The sequence below is a fragment of the Charadrius vociferus genome, unplaced genomic scaffold, assembly GCF_000708025.1.
Source record: "Charadrius vociferus isolate BGI_N301 unplaced genomic scaffold, ASM70802v2 scaffold56, whole genome shotgun sequence".
NCBI lineage: Eukaryota > Metazoa > Chordata > Aves > Charadriiformes > Charadriidae > Charadrius > Charadrius vociferus.
The window spans coordinates 3,010,575-3,025,360 of NW_009649057.1; the positions used below are offsets into that span (position 1 = coordinate 3,010,575).

A 14,786-nucleotide genomic window follows, 5' to 3' on the forward strand; every position below is an offset into this window, starting at 1 on the left:
CCACAGGGAAGAAGCTGTTGGGAGGGTGACAAGGAAGCTTGTGGTTGCTTCTGCTGGCAACTGGTGAGGTGTGTGAGTGGAGTATTTCTCCTTGGTCTTGAGTTTGGGCATGCGCAGAGGCAAGGTTTGGGGTTTGGTCATTTCTTCTTGAAGGTTTCTGAAATGGAATTTTACCTCTCAAGTGGGTATGGGCTATCGTGTGATATCCTTCTCTTGCAAAGGACAAGCCTGACCAAAAAGTAACAAGATGATCCAGATGCTTTGAATATGCCCCATCTCAGGTGTTTATGTGACCTTTTATTAACATATCATGTATGTGCTTTGTGGCCTTTTAAAATACTTATTTTGGTATCTTATGAGGTGGTTGCCTACATGTTTGGATCTGGTCCCTCATCCCTCCGTGCCTCAGAGCTCCACCTGTAAAATGGGACTAAAGGTATTGTCCCTTAACTCCCATTGGGATAAACTATCCTGTCAATAAAAGAAAAAAAGAAGTTGGGCTTGTAGAGCCTGTGTATCTGCACGTCGCCTACTTGTCCAAAGAAAATCTTTTATAGGATTGGGGATCCCATTGCAGCAACCCTCTGCAAAAGGTGCATCTGTTCATATCTTGGAAGCCGTGTGTCATCTCCACGCCTTCTGTTCTTCATTTTGGATCGGAGATGATGGCTGTGCAAAGCCTTTATTTTTCCATTTGAACAAGCAGCTATTTGGCTTTTACAACTTAAATCTGGTTGTTTTTTTTTTTTTTTGAGTGTCTCGGCCCTTGTCGGCGGGGCTTTAGATTGGGCAGTGAGGGCATGTGAGCACGGCCGGAGGCTTTGCATTAAGGCTGTTGGGCAAGATAAGATGCGCTATGATAGGAGGATGGCAGAAGGGAGAAGAGCCAGGGACTGCAGCTTACGGGGTTGGACAGGGAGTGTTTTTGTGTCCTGAAAAAAAACTGAAAATGTCAGTGTGGTGGAGTTCTGGAGGGGAAAAAAGGCAAAACTGGTATACTTGGAAAATGAATCTGAAAAAGTAAGAGGGACAGAGCAAGGAATGAAGACGGCAAAACCCAAGTCTGGGGTGTGAGAAGCTCGATCCCTGGTTGGAGCGTGGGATTGTGTGGCTACTGTGGGCAAAGCGCAGGAAAGTGGCCCGTGGCTGTGGGGGGACGCTGGCTCTGGAGCCTGGTGATGACCGCAATTGCTCGAAATGCGGGTTTTTATTAGCAGGGAGAAATTCAGCCCTGGACTTCAGACCTTGCTGAAGCTGATATTTCTAAAAAAAAATGACGGTTGTAATGGATTGATGCTTTAGAAATGAGTTTCTTTGAAAAATTCCTGCCTGGAGCCTTCATGTGCTCTACCTCGGAGCGCAGGAGCAGCGATGCCGGTGGGGTGGAGCTGAAGGCATCGCTCTGCATATCACAGCAGAAATGTTTTTTTCCCTCTAATCCTGCGTTAGCCAGTGAAGATACGCTTTGCCGCATCTCGCTGAAGCCGTTAGCGCGGGAGCATCCCTGGCTTTGTTGTGCGAGTTAACTCATGCCCTGAGCATCTCCTGCAAGCAAGGGGAAGGCAGGAGAGAAACAAATGTTCCTCCTACGCAGTAAGAGCCGTAATTCCACTTTCTTTATAAATCCTGACACTCCTCACAATGGGAGCTGAGGTCCCAGGCAAGGATGGGGATCTGGGATGGGGTATGGGCTGGACATGTCTCCCTGGGGAGGCAGAAGCCCCGGGGTGCTTCTTCCCTGGGTCTGGATTGCAGCATAGAATTAAAACTTTGCCCAGTTTTGGGTTTTGGTGGTGTGTGGGTTATTTGTTTGGGTATTTTTTTTTTTTTTCAGAAGATTCATTAACTTTTTGAGTCAACCCGAGCCAAGTTTTGAGTTACTAGCAGAAGACAAATGTGTGTTTTGTTGGGTTTTTTCACCCTCGAGACCACATGGAGTTCTGTAGCTGAAGTAAAATGGGGTGAAAGTCTTTTGTTTCGTGGGTGAAATATGTCATCTGAGTCCCCGGGCTCCGCTCGGGCTGCTTTCCCACGCCTTTACTTCCCTCCCTGAGCCCAACTACATGCCATCCCGGAGAGCCCCCGTCGCTCGAGCTCCGCTGCTCCCCAGCCCTCGGGATCCCGCACGTGTGGTACCCACTCCCCTCCTCCCCACGCCCGCCGTGTCCCCATCCCTTCTCCCGCTTCGGGATGCAGCTGGACATCCCCGGCACCTCCTTTCCAGCTTCTCAAATACTTTTCCTTCTGCTTCCAACCGTGAAGCCCCATGTCTCTCATGTTCTTCGTGGACTAAAACACCGTTCCCTCTACGCAGGAGTCTGAGCCCGCCCCGGCGCTGCCTCAGCATGTCTGCTCTTCGGCCCCGTTCATCATCAGCTCAGCGGCTCGCTACGGGGGACGGGAGGAGACAGGGGAAAGTGCTTCCTTCCATCTCCTTTAAGTGGCCGTAACACTCCCTTTTACCTGTCTCCTCGTCCTCCGGCTGAGTTATGGAAAGCCGGGGAAGGTTTGCCTGGGGGATCTCGCTAATCCCCCGCTTAGGGAGTACTCTGGGAAAGCTTTATTGGGCAGTGAGACATCTCCACGCTGAGCTCCCTCTGACGGGAACATTATTTTGGGTTTCTGTAGATGTTTTAGACTTGGCTGGTCGCTCTGGCTCTGCCTCTAAAGTCAAGACCCCCTCTGCACTGCATGGGGGCTCCAGGGGGGGTGTCAGACCCGGGTTTACTCCTTCCAGTGTGTGTGTGGCTTTCTGGTTTGGGGTGGGTTTGCTTCCAGTGCGGCAGGAAAGCGGCCACCGGTGTCTGTGACCTCGTGTCCCAGGGGCCACCATCTCCCCCTGCAAAAGCTGTGGGCACTGGCTGACCGTGACCCCCTTCACACCTCCCTTCCTGAGCTCAAGGGCATCTTTGACAGCAAAATAATACTTGATTTTTATTTTTTTTTTTCCTCCCCCTTTCCTCACTGTTTTTTCTTAATCTCTCCCCAGTGAGACATAACATTAATTACTGCAGTTAAAGGGAATTCAGTCTCCATTACTGCCTGCCACCCCTTTCCTCTTGGCTTGAGCATCTGAAATTTGTCTCCCAAATGAAAAGAAGGGAGGAAAGGGGGGAAAAAAAAAAAACCAAATATGCAAATGCGAGATTTTATTTATTTACCTTTTTTTTTTGCGCAGTGTCAAGTAGAAAGGAATCAATATTTTTGTCATTACGCCTCTTGTGTTTTTTCCCCATAATCTTAGCTGTCATTTGGGTTTAATTGTGTTGTTTCCTCTTGTGTGGAAGTAAATCTTATCTGTTTTGGATTAAAATTCAATGAAGGTCACAGCAGCTCGAAAACTTACCAGGCTGCAGCAATTAATGTTCATTTGGCTTTGATAAATTGGAATGTTCCCCACAATAGGACTGGAGTGGATTTCAGAAGCAATAATTCTTCCATTAACTCAATGATTCCCCGCGTGATGGAGCGTCTTGTCACTGCTCTGTTTGTCATCTGTCACTTCAAGGATCCGGGCATATGCCTGATATGATTTATCATGATTATTGGGGCTGCTTGTGTCAAAACATTTTAAACCACTAATTATTCCAGCCTTGTAAATTGCTGAATTTAACAAAACATAAGAGATACTTATTTTGTTGTTGTTGTTCCCCACCATCTCGTGTCCCTCTTTAATTATTGCTCAGCGTCGTGGTAAATTCGGACCCGGGGTGTTCGCTGTGGATGGGGGGTTATTTGCCGGGCTGTGGGGAGGCAGAGGAGTGGGGATGTTTTGTCTCTGCGCTGACCCACCTCGCAGACCTTTGGTAGAGCCATCGCAGCCAGCGCCTCCTCCCGGCCCCGCGGGTGCCCGGGCTGTGGGTTTGGGAAGAGGATGCAAAGCCGTATCCCTTCTCGCTGGCAGAGGGATGGGTTTTCCTCCCTTAAGCCGTGTGAGCGATGCCGGTGAAAGCCCCGGGTGTGGGAGATGAGAGCCGTGCCCGTGTGGTGATGAGGTGTGCAAATGAGCTATGTGTCGCCTCTGCTCCGGCTCCAGCAGAAATAAGGTGGGCATTTTTGAGAACGGTAACAAGCAAAAGCCTTGTTTCATCTTGCACCGTTGCCCTGCAAGGGAGCATTTTGGTGTCTGGAATAAAAGGTGACCAGACCTCATCAGGCTGCTTTTTTTTTATTATCATTATTTTTTATTTTTAATGCCTACTTTCTGCTGGCTGTTGCTGGCAGTAGACAAGTTAGCTGCTGGTTTCTAGGTCTCCCAGCAGACTTTTTCAGCTCTCATTTATATGAGTTTCCTTTTTTCTTCTGGTTCTTGTGCATCCTGATGTTTCCCTTATGATCAGCCATTGGGGCTGCGCTCCATCAGCCTCTGAGCTGGGTGTAAAGTGTGCTCTTAAACATTTTGCTCTGATTTAGCATCCCGCTGTGACGCGAGGCCGGGGAGGGGTCCTGTGCGCCCGATGCACGGCGCAGGTGGGTACCAGTGCGCGCAGTTCCTCGTGCCTGGGGCAGCTCTCTGATTTCTTAAGCACCGCAATAATATCTGAGAGCGAGTGAGGTTTTATGAGCTGCTGCTGTCTCATTCCTGAAGCTGCTGTCACCCAGAGAGGGCCATGACAAGTACATCCATTTGCTCTTCCCCCCCCCTTTTTTTCTGTTACCTGTGACCCGTATCCCAGCTCTCCCTCCCTCCATGCTCCACTGCCTGTGTTTCCTCGGGGGGATGCCCTCCATTAGGCTCCCGGCTTTCAGCTTGGCTGCACAGACCGTGGTGTGTGGGTGGCATCGTGCTTGTCCTGCGCAATCGTTGGGGTGTGATGGCAACCGTCCCCCAGCAGGACGAGCCCCTCGGTGCCTCGGCTGCCCTGAACACAGCATCTATCCAGTGCGTTGGACATGATGCTGAGGTCTTCTTCAAACAGCTGAGCAAGCCCAATTGCCTTTCCGTCTGTGTGTGGTGGCAGGAGCTATTCTCCTTCCCAGAGATGGGTATAATGTCACACCAGTGCAACTGGGCTTATGTTGGCATGCGCGGCAGAGGGAGAGGAGGGGTAACAGCTTCAAACTAGAAGAGGGAAAGATTTAGATGAGATATTGGGAAGAAATTGTTGCCTGTGAGGGCGGTGAGCCCCTGGGGCAGGTTGCCCCGAGAAGCTGTGGCTGCCCCATCCCTGGAGGTGTTCAAGGCCAGGTTGGACGGGGCTTGGAGCAACCTGGGCTGGGGGGAGGTATCCCTGCCCAGGGCAGGGGGGATGGAATGAGATGATCTTTAAGGTCCCTTCCAACCCAAACCATTCTATGATTCTATGATACCCTTTGCAGAGCTGGGGCGATTCCCATCCTCCCCAGCACACAGCTTGCCAAGGGATCACTCTGGGTCCTGTAGGCTTTGGACACATCCACATGTTGGTTCCTTCAGCCCTGGCATTCCCTTCTCCTTGACCATCATTTGAGTGGTGTCTCATTTTCCTACCCAACATTATTTTGTCCTCTTTGGCAGAAAACCATCCAATGGATTTATTTCCCTCTCGACCGTGTGCTCACAGCTTGTGTATCGGCATGTCCTGCGGGATAGCTGGCTGCTCCAGTGGAGGCGGGTGCTTTGGTGGATCCAAAACATTGCTTGAGCTTTCCTCTGGCACCCTACAGTGTGTCTTGCTGATGGCAGCTCTGGAGCTCTTCTCAGCCATCCCAACTTGGGGCCGGGGGGGAATAATCGGTGTAACATGAGTAATGAGGTAGTGAAGAAGGCACAACATCTGTGTCATCATTTCTGCACCAGGAGGTCAACCAGATTCATAAAACATACACTTCCAGCTTGTGATATGTTTAGGAATTAATTAAGCTAGGGAGAGAATTGCTGCAGCAGCAGATTTCCTTATCTGAAAGGTATTAAAAAGCTAAATTGATCTCCAATGAGCTGTTTTTATTAAAAAAAACAAAACCAAAAAGAAAAGCCCCAACACCCCAGGAGTTCGGCTCAGACTGTCCCTGTGTGGGAATCGCTCTCCCCTGCTCCTCACGTGTGGGGAGAGGAAAGAGAGGCACCCACCCAAATATGCCGATGGACCGAGCATCCCTCGATCGCTGGGAGGCAGCCGGGAGCTGCAGGCTCTGTGCTGATGACAGACCAAGCCGTTGGCACCTTTCCTGGAGCAGTGTCCCATCAACGGTCCCCCTGGTCTGCTGAAGGTGGCCCTAAGCTCTTCCCTGAGCTGCTTTGGGGTGGCCAAAGGGGCTGGTGGGACCTTTGCTGGGTCGACTGGCCCAAGGTGGTGGGGCTGAGCACTTGCAGACCCTGTCGAGGTGGGGACTGGAGCTCAGCACAGAGGAACATGGACTTCACCCTCATAACTGTGTCCTGCCCTATGCTGCCCGGAACACCTTGGGGACAGTAACGAAGTCGTGCATGAGCACCTGAACTGGTGTGGGGGGGTTACTGGTGACCAAAGCTAGAAGCAAGCTGCCTGGTCCCCTTGCCCTGATGCTGTTGGTGGCATCTGCTCTTTCCCAGGGTGGGAACTTTCTTTTGGCTTCAAGTTTCATTTCCATAATGTGCCATTAGCCAACTTTTTGTAGGCTGGGAGAAGCAGCCTCTTTGATTCACCCTCCCCCTCTCCTCTGCTCCCCTCCTCCTTTGCAGAGACGGTATAAAACAGGGACTAAATGTAGTTAATGATGTGCTCTTGTATTTAGGGAATTCATTTGGGGGGGATTTGTCTTTAAAGTGTCACTTTTGTGACAATGACACCTGTTACGTTAATAATTTTTCACTAATCTCTCTTTGTTTTCTACCTTAGCTACTGCGAATACATTAGACACTTTATAGCCTTCTATCTAGCAGATTCCCCCCCCCACTGTGTTAAAATATGTAACTGGAGTGCTTGATTTGCATCTCTGATAAAGCGAGGCTGAATAAATACTCTTGGTTCATCCGAACTGAGCAGCAGACTAACTTTCTCATGTCATCCCCAGAGCAATCAAAGTTGGTACTGGGGGAGAAGCAGCCACGGGAAGCGTCGGGGAGGGGTTTGCTTTCTGCAGATGGCATCGAACACGTGGGAGGGATCGGCAGCCTTAGAAAATTCCCAGTCTCGATGTGCTGAGAAAAGAGGATGGAGGTGGGGGGGAGTAAGAGCTAAGGTTGGAGAGGTGGCCAGTATAGCCAGGGGGTGGTAGAGCTGGAAGGAGGATGCTGAAGTGATGAGGAGATGGGAGGGGAAAACTGCAGAAGGAAGGTTCTGGAAATGGGGTGAGGAGCAACGTTAGCTCATGGCTCGAGGTGGCACACGCAGCAAGGCGTCGTGCGCGCCTGCCTTCGCCCCCGTGGCGGCTCCCTCCGCGCTGCTGCTGACAGCGAGCCGGGTATTTTTATCCCCCGGTGCGCCGGGCTGCGCGGGGAGTTTGCCGTTTTCAGATTCTTGTCTTGAACTTGTTCCCTTCCTTCCTCCCTCCTCCTCGCTCTTCCCCTTCCCACCATCTGTCTGGGAGAAATACTTGTGCATCTACAGCGCCGCGGGGCGTAGCTGGTACCTTGACCTTTTCTCGGGGCTTTTTTTTCCCCCCCCACCTGGATGAAGCAGATGGCAGAGCGGGGCTTGGGGGGGTATCTCTGCCCGGCTCCCGGTGTGCCGAGCTGTCAGAGCATCCCTGTCCCGCGCAGGTCGGGTGTCCTGGTGCCGTGGGTCTCGCTGAGCTCCGGGAGAGAGCGATTCCCTGCGGGAGCTAATCCTGCGTGTAAAGTGCCGGGAGTGTTTGATCGGTACCTTTGAAACATTGGCATAAACACAGGAATGCTTTGCAGCTGCCAGCCTGGGTCGAATCGCTTGGAACTGCCAGGCTCACAACCGCGTGTGGCGTTAAAAGTGTCGCGAAACCTTAATCCAGGCGAACTCCGGGGAACGCCAGGTTCTCTGGGAGGTGCGCTGGTGGCTGCCTTATGATGGAGAGTGGTTTTCGGGGCTGCCGGCAGGGGGTAGGGTGCTGTCCCCTCGCCGGCGAGGCTGTGCCGTGCTGGGGCACGGGGGGGGGACACCCGGCACGCTCTCTGCTCTCTACCTCCCTGCGGGAGTAGCAGCGCCTCCGGCTTTCTGTCGGTAACAGCCCGGGCTGTGACCCTGGGGACGCGGGGAGCTGCGTGATGCTCCACGCCGTGGGGTCTGCTCTTTCTGTTTCAGCTGCGAGGGAGAGTCCGTGGGCTCAAAGGCTGGATTGGTCTTCAGACAAGGAGCGAAATATCTTACTTTTTTTTTTTTTTTCCTTCAAACCTTGTGTTATCTGCATATCTCGCTTCTCTCGGTTGTTATTTGTGCTTGAATGCAAGTTAGAAATGTTTGCGTCGGTTAAAATGTTGTCGGTATCATGCGTTGGCTCGTGTAAAGATGAACTGTCATGAACCTGATGCAGAATAGCTTAAAGGTGGTTGTGAAAGATCTTTGCGTTACAGCGCTACAAGAGACTGAATTTTCATTTGGTTGGCAAAGCCTGAAGATGGGAGTAAGTGTTAATGACAGGAGGAAATGCAATATCGTATTTGTCCTCAGAAACATGATGTTTGCTTTCAGTTAGGGCTTTTTTTTTTTTTTCTCCATTTAAAAATAAATTGGACTTAGTTTCACAAGGCAACGTTACACTGGGAAAAGGCAGAGCACTTTTTGTTCAGGGAAGTGTCAGAATGAAATGTTTCTACTCTTCCACACTTCCCATATCCTCCCCGAAACCACTTAAGCTTTAGTTTCAGCTGATGTGAAACTGTCTGAGCAGATAAACCATTCCTTGAAAAAACCTTGCCGAGCTCTTCGTGGAGAAACTGTGCCTAAACCAGAGGAGATGCGGTGCCGTGAGGGATGGCCGTGTGGGTCTGACGATTGCCCACCGAGTTTCTCCAGCTTCTGCAGCGCCTGGCCCCGGTGAAGGGGATGCTCGAACGCTCGCTGGTGTGAAATGTTGGAAGAAGCTCATGCATACGTGATTTTTTTTTTCCTCTGATCATCATGAGGCTGCTAATACAGCAGAGGACTTTTTTTTTGTGTGCGTGTGTGGATCTTGCTGCTGTAGGAAGTTGGGCAAAATTCCCACTGGCTTAATTGGGAGCAACATCAGGCCAAGTGTGGTTATTTTTACCTGTCACTGCTCCCACTCCGCCTACTCCCTCCCACCTCCTTCCACCCGGACAAGAGGGAGCGAGCTCCGTTTCAGCCTTCCGAAGGTCTCTGCCAGCTCCCGGCAGCAGCCTTGCGCTCACGGCGTGCTGCAAAGGAAAAGGAGGGGGGCAAAATGTAACTGTGCTTATTTTTAAAATCCAATTATCTAAAACTGCAGGAAAATAATTATTTTTGAAGGGAGCTGTTCGGACTGGCTGGGCTTTGCTCTGGGTGGGAGCTCCCCGGGGCCGGGCTGGGTTTGCGATGGCAGTGGCTGGAGAGGGAGCGAGCGGGAGCATTGGCCCCAGCTCCGTTGGGAAGCGCTCAGCTTTTAGGGGTTTGGCACTTTAGTTGTGTGTTGCTCTTTATCCAACAGGGAAACCAGCTGTTTTTCCTTCTAGCCTCCTTCTTTCTAGCTCCTCAGGGCAGAACAACCCCCCCCCCCCTTTTTTTTTTTTTTTGGATGGGGAGGCAAGAAACCTGCCTGCAGGGGGATGGCAGCAAAGCCGACTGATGCTTTAGCCATGTCTGGTGTCTCCGTTTCCCTTCCCAGAGGTATATCTGGTTAGGAACTCATCTCCAGCTTCTCCTTAGCCAAGCTCGAGCTCTCCCGCTGTCCTGGGCATGGTTTTCCTCATTGCACCAAACTCGTGAGACTGGGGCTGTAACCAAGGCGGTGATGGCAGCGACGGGGGGAGCAGCGAGCAGCCCCTGGAGTTGAATTTTTACTGCTTGTTTTGCAAACATCGGAGCTGTCGTGGTTTGGGGAGCATCGTTCCGCAGGGATCTGCGTTGGGGGTGGGTTTGATAAGGCAGAAGTAAAGGGACGGGCAGCCCCGTCTGGGTGCTGTGAGCTGCAGCAGCCTGGCAGCCCTCAGCGGCGCGGCATTGAGATGGGGGGAGCGACTGGATGGAGGGCGCCGGTTAATGCCCCGAAGGGACTGATGCGGTACGATTAAGCTGCAGGTTTTGCTTGCCCTCTCCTGGAGATCCATCATTATTCAAGCCAGCACTGGGCCTGTCAGACTCCCTCTGCCGCAGAAATGAACGATTTGAACTCGCCGACCAGCTCGTGCGCTGGGATGCGGCTTGGCGAGGGCTCTGCGGGTACCGGGGACCTGATCCCACACGGCATCCTCGGAATGGTCGGGACCTCGGGGACGGCGAGTGCAGGGCAGCCGCTAATCCCACCGCCCTTCCTTGTGGCAGGGGCTTGGGATGCGGAGCTGTTTAGACACCCTCTCGGGAGCCTGAAGGTTTAGGCACTTCTGCATCCCCCTGGGAAAACGGTCCTTCAGGTGGTTGGGAGATGATGGGGGAGGAATTATCAGAGTGCAGATTTTGGGGAGCACCATGGGGATGGAGTGGTGGATATGGGATTAGGTAAGGAAGAGGCTCGTTTACAAACTGCAAACAAGAGCAGTGATTGCTGCAAGGCTCATAGAAACGAGCAGAAATGAGACAACAGCTCCAGGTACGTCGACCTATCGCTTGAATTAGTGCCAAGGATTCCTCTCACCCCGCAGCATCCCGCTAACAAGCTGTGAGATGCCTCTCGGCTGCGCGGCTGAGGATGCAGTTATTAAGTAAGGTTTGTGCCCTCAGGCTGAGGTTACGGGAGGGGACGTGGCCGTGGCCATGCTCTCCCTGGTCGGAGAAGGGCGTTAGCTGCCAGCAACCGCTTTCCTGCCCACCGTATGTGCCCTGCAAGGAGGGGCTGGTGCTGTCGCTGCCTGCAGCTCCCGGAGTGACACAGCCAGTTTGTCACCGGTCCTGTTTCGCACCAAACATCTTGAGAATCAGTTGCCTGGGCATGCCAGTTGGGCTTGGGGAGGCTGGTTGGGCTGACAGATCTTGGCTCCCTTTTTGAGGGCTACCTTGACCTTGTCTCAAGGCATCCTCAGTACTGGTTTGGGGTGATTCTGTCCCAGATCCAACTGGGATGCCTGTGGCTTGTGCTGGGATGGGTGCTGCAGCACTAGCTGTAGCGTGGAGCCGTTTTCAATTCTCCTCTCCCTCTCCGTGTACTCGAACCGCCTCTGCCATGCCCCCAGCTCATCCTCCCCTTGTCTGGGGGCCGAGGGAGGAGGAGTCGGAGTCGGGTAGGTTGTTCTAGTAGCTGATGTGCAGTCTTGGGAATTGGGGAATAACCTCGCCAAAGCAGAGGAGTGAAGTGACCTGATTCCTCTCCCCCTTCAACCCTGTGCTCCCTGGAAGGCAGGAGCGAGCCGGGCTGTTTGCTGGTTTGCGTTTCCCCCCCGTGTGTGTCGGGGAGGTGGGGGTTTGCCAGGAGCGTTTTGGCAGCAGGGACGGCTGAGCCCGGCGTTAGGCAGAGACACAGGCACGGGCAGAGTTCTCAGCCAAGCTGTCCCTGCCTTAGGACATTGGCTGCTTTGGATTTGGCTGCCACAGTCCCTACGCGCCCACCCTGGACCGTGTGCCCCTGCCCAGCTGCCAGCCCCGGCACCCCACACCGCTGCCGGGCAGAGCCTTCCCTGCGGGCCCCGCGGATGAGCCGTTCCCGGTGGTGTGGAGGTGTCCTTCCCCAGCCGAGATGGGTTGGGGTGAAGCAAGGCTGAGAGAGTTGGGGGTGTTCAACCTGGAGAAGTGAAGGCTCCGGGGAGACCTTATTGTGGCCTTCCAGTACCTAAAGGGGCTACAGGAGATCTGGAGGACTTTTTACAAGGGCATGGAGTGGTAGGATGAGGGGGAATGGCTTCAAACTGGAAGAGGGGAGATTTACATTAAACATTAGGAAGAAATGTTTCCATGTGGGGCTGGTGAGCCCCTGGGGCAGGTTGCCCTGAGAAGCTGTGGCTGCCCCATCCCTGGAGGTGTTCAAGGCCAGGTTGGACGGGGCTTGGAGCAACCTGGGCTGGTGGGAGGGGTCCCTGCCCAGGGCAGGGGGGGTGGGACTGGGTGATCTTCAAGGTCCCTTCCAACCCAAACCATTCTGTGATTCCATGATTGACCTTGGCAGCTGCAGACCCTTGAGGGGCACGTGTCCCTGCCTGTGTGCACCTCGGCTGGCTTTGGCTTCGTGGCAGGAGGTAGTCCTGGGTGGAGATGCTCCGTGTTGGCTTTGGACCACTTGTGCTCCACAGGGCACAGTCATACAGAGATCCTGGTCTCGCCAACGAAGCAGATCTTCCTGGAGGATGCTCTGGGCAAGTGTGAGCAGGCCGCTGGGCTCCAGGGCCGGCTCGAGCTCTCCACCATTGCATGGGGTAGCTGAACCTGTGGAGGTACGTGGTGCTGGGCTTGCCAGCATGATGCACGATGATGGGAAGAGTGGCTTTAATGATTAAGTTGTGCGCTGTGTACCTCTGCTAACCACTGTTTTAAAGCCATCACACTTCATCTGACCGTGCCTTGCCTGTCGTCTGGGTGTCTCTGCTGCCACACCATCTCTCGCCACGCTCCCTTTCCACGCCGGGGTGCTTCCCCATCGCCCGTTCTGCCGCAGTGGCTGGGTGGGGGCTATGCATCCCTCCGCAGGTAAACCCACCCTCTTCGATAGCACGGCCCTGCAGCTGGGGACGGAGCTGTCACCCGGACGGGGGGGATCTGTGTGCTTGTGCTGAGCCCAGGTTGTTCCTGGGCTGGATGGCTGGGGCTGTCCCTTTGCTCTCCCGGTTGGTGTACTTCCCTGCTTCTCCCTAGGGAAAAAAAAGTAATTAGATGTTGGACTCATCCTGTCCTTCCCTGGAGGCTGCTGCTCCGGGCTGCCATGCTCTGGCCGCAGAGGGTTTCACCCGCTGTACCCTCCGGGTACCCTTCCAGCTGCAGCATCCTCAGCAAAGCTGTGACCCCCAGGGAGGAGAGAGGAGGCTCCCAGCCCCTCTGCCAGCCACACTGCCTTTTCGGGTCATGAAATTTTGAGGCAAAATCCCTCTATTTCACCCTCATGCTCTCAAGCCTGCACACCCAGCAGCGCTCATCTCCGCAGGCTCGCTGGGGCGAGGGCACTGCAGTAGGCACGATGTCTCCCTGGGAGACCTCGGGGTGGCTTTTGGGGGCTCGGTACAGCAGCATGGGGTGCAGCGGGGCTGCGCAAAATGGGGGTGCTTCCTCCTGCTTTTCCTGTGCTGGCTGGAGGATGCAGGAAGGGCGATGGCTTTGCCCTGGCCACCGACTACGCCGTGGCCCCAGGGGGCATCCACTCACCTCCTGCCACAGCTCCGTCCCCTCTGCTCAGCCATGTTTCCCTTAGCAATAAAAAGTGGTGTGGCTTGGTTTTTTTCCTTTCCTTTTTAAATGGTATTTTTCACTCTTCCCCCCGCCCCCTCCATGCTCTTCCTCCTTGGCATGCAGGTCGGCGAGGGGAGGGAGCCTTCAGCCAAGCTCTCCATCACACATCCCTTGTTTTTTGTGCGTTATATTTTTTCCCCCACCGCTGCCCTTGCCAAGGGAAGGACATTGTATAGCTGCTGAGACTGGCAGGGGCTGTAATGCTCCCTGCCAATAGCCTCGATGTCTGAAAAGGCTTAGGCAATCCAAGCTCTAAATTAGCTCCCAAATCATCATCTTCCCTTTCTCCGGTTAGAACGCCCTGCGGAGCAAGCCCCAGCTCCCCTTTTGTCCCCGGGCTCCCCAGCGAGCGGCTGGCTCCGCAGCCCTGCTTGGGGGGGCTTTCCCCGGAGAGCACAGTGTGAGGGTCCCACGGGGATACCGGGAAGGTCCTCGGCACGGCGTGGCTCGAGGGAGAGAGGTTTGGCGGGGGAGGGGGGGGCAAATTTCTGGTGTGCCTCCTCCCAGCTTTTGTCACCCTGTCCCCCTTGCCCGGCTGCCTGCCCTTGGCGGGACGGTGGGGTTTTGGGCTGTGGAGCCGGGGAAGCGTGGAGGTGATGGATGGCTGCCGAAAACCGCCCTGGGGAGAGGGGTGACCCAGCCTGCGCTTGCCCCAAGGATGCTGCCGAGAGCGGCCAAGGTCACGGCATCGCTGGGACATCCAGGGCCAGATGGAGCAGGGGGCGTGCTGGCTGTGGATCTGGTAGAGGAGGGGACAAGCTGTGCCGTGTCCAGCTGTCGGTCCCCCCCCCAGCACCTCGTTTCTGCCCTTGCCAGGGCAGTCGGCGATGGCAGGGGCTGCGCTGCGAGGTGTCCCCGTGCCCTGCAGTAGCAGGGTGGCCGCAGGGCAGCTTTTCTCCCTCCGTGAGAGGTGGTTCGGCAGCGGCTGAGCCTGGGGAGCAGCTCTGCTCGGCCGTGCCGCTGCCTTTCAGCGTGGCTGCGTGTCGTGGGGCTTCGCCTTTTACTTCTGTTTTCTCCTCTCTTGGGAGGGAAGCGGAAAGGGCTCAGCTTTGCCATCTCTTCTGGAAATTCGGGCTTCAGCTCTGCAAATGCCTGGAGGTTCAGCACCCCCCCACCGGCACCCCGGCCTTCGCCACCGAATACAAATCGTTCTTTAAATGTCTCCGGCAACTCTCTGCAGGCAGCTTTTGGTCCTCGGGTGCTGTGAACAGAGCGCAGGCATCGCATCTGAGACGCTCTCCTCACCCCAAACCATCCCAGAAAGGGATGTGTGATGGGGCTGTCGGGTTCCCACCTGGCTTTGCCTGCGGGCGAGGAAGGGGATCCTTCCCCAGAGGGCTGAGCATCACCAGGGCACCTCGCTGCGGCTCAGCAAGGCAGGAAGTGAGGGCATGC

At 54.4% G+C, this 14,786-nt stretch overlaps 1 protein-coding gene across 1 annotated transcript in view; it reads left to right on the forward strand.

Annotated features, from left to right (window-relative positions):
• The window catches only part of ASTN2 (astrotactin 2), a 321,046-nt gene that overhangs the window by 427 nt on the left and 305,833 nt on the right, over positions 1 to 14,786 (forward strand). The window lies entirely within an intron of this gene.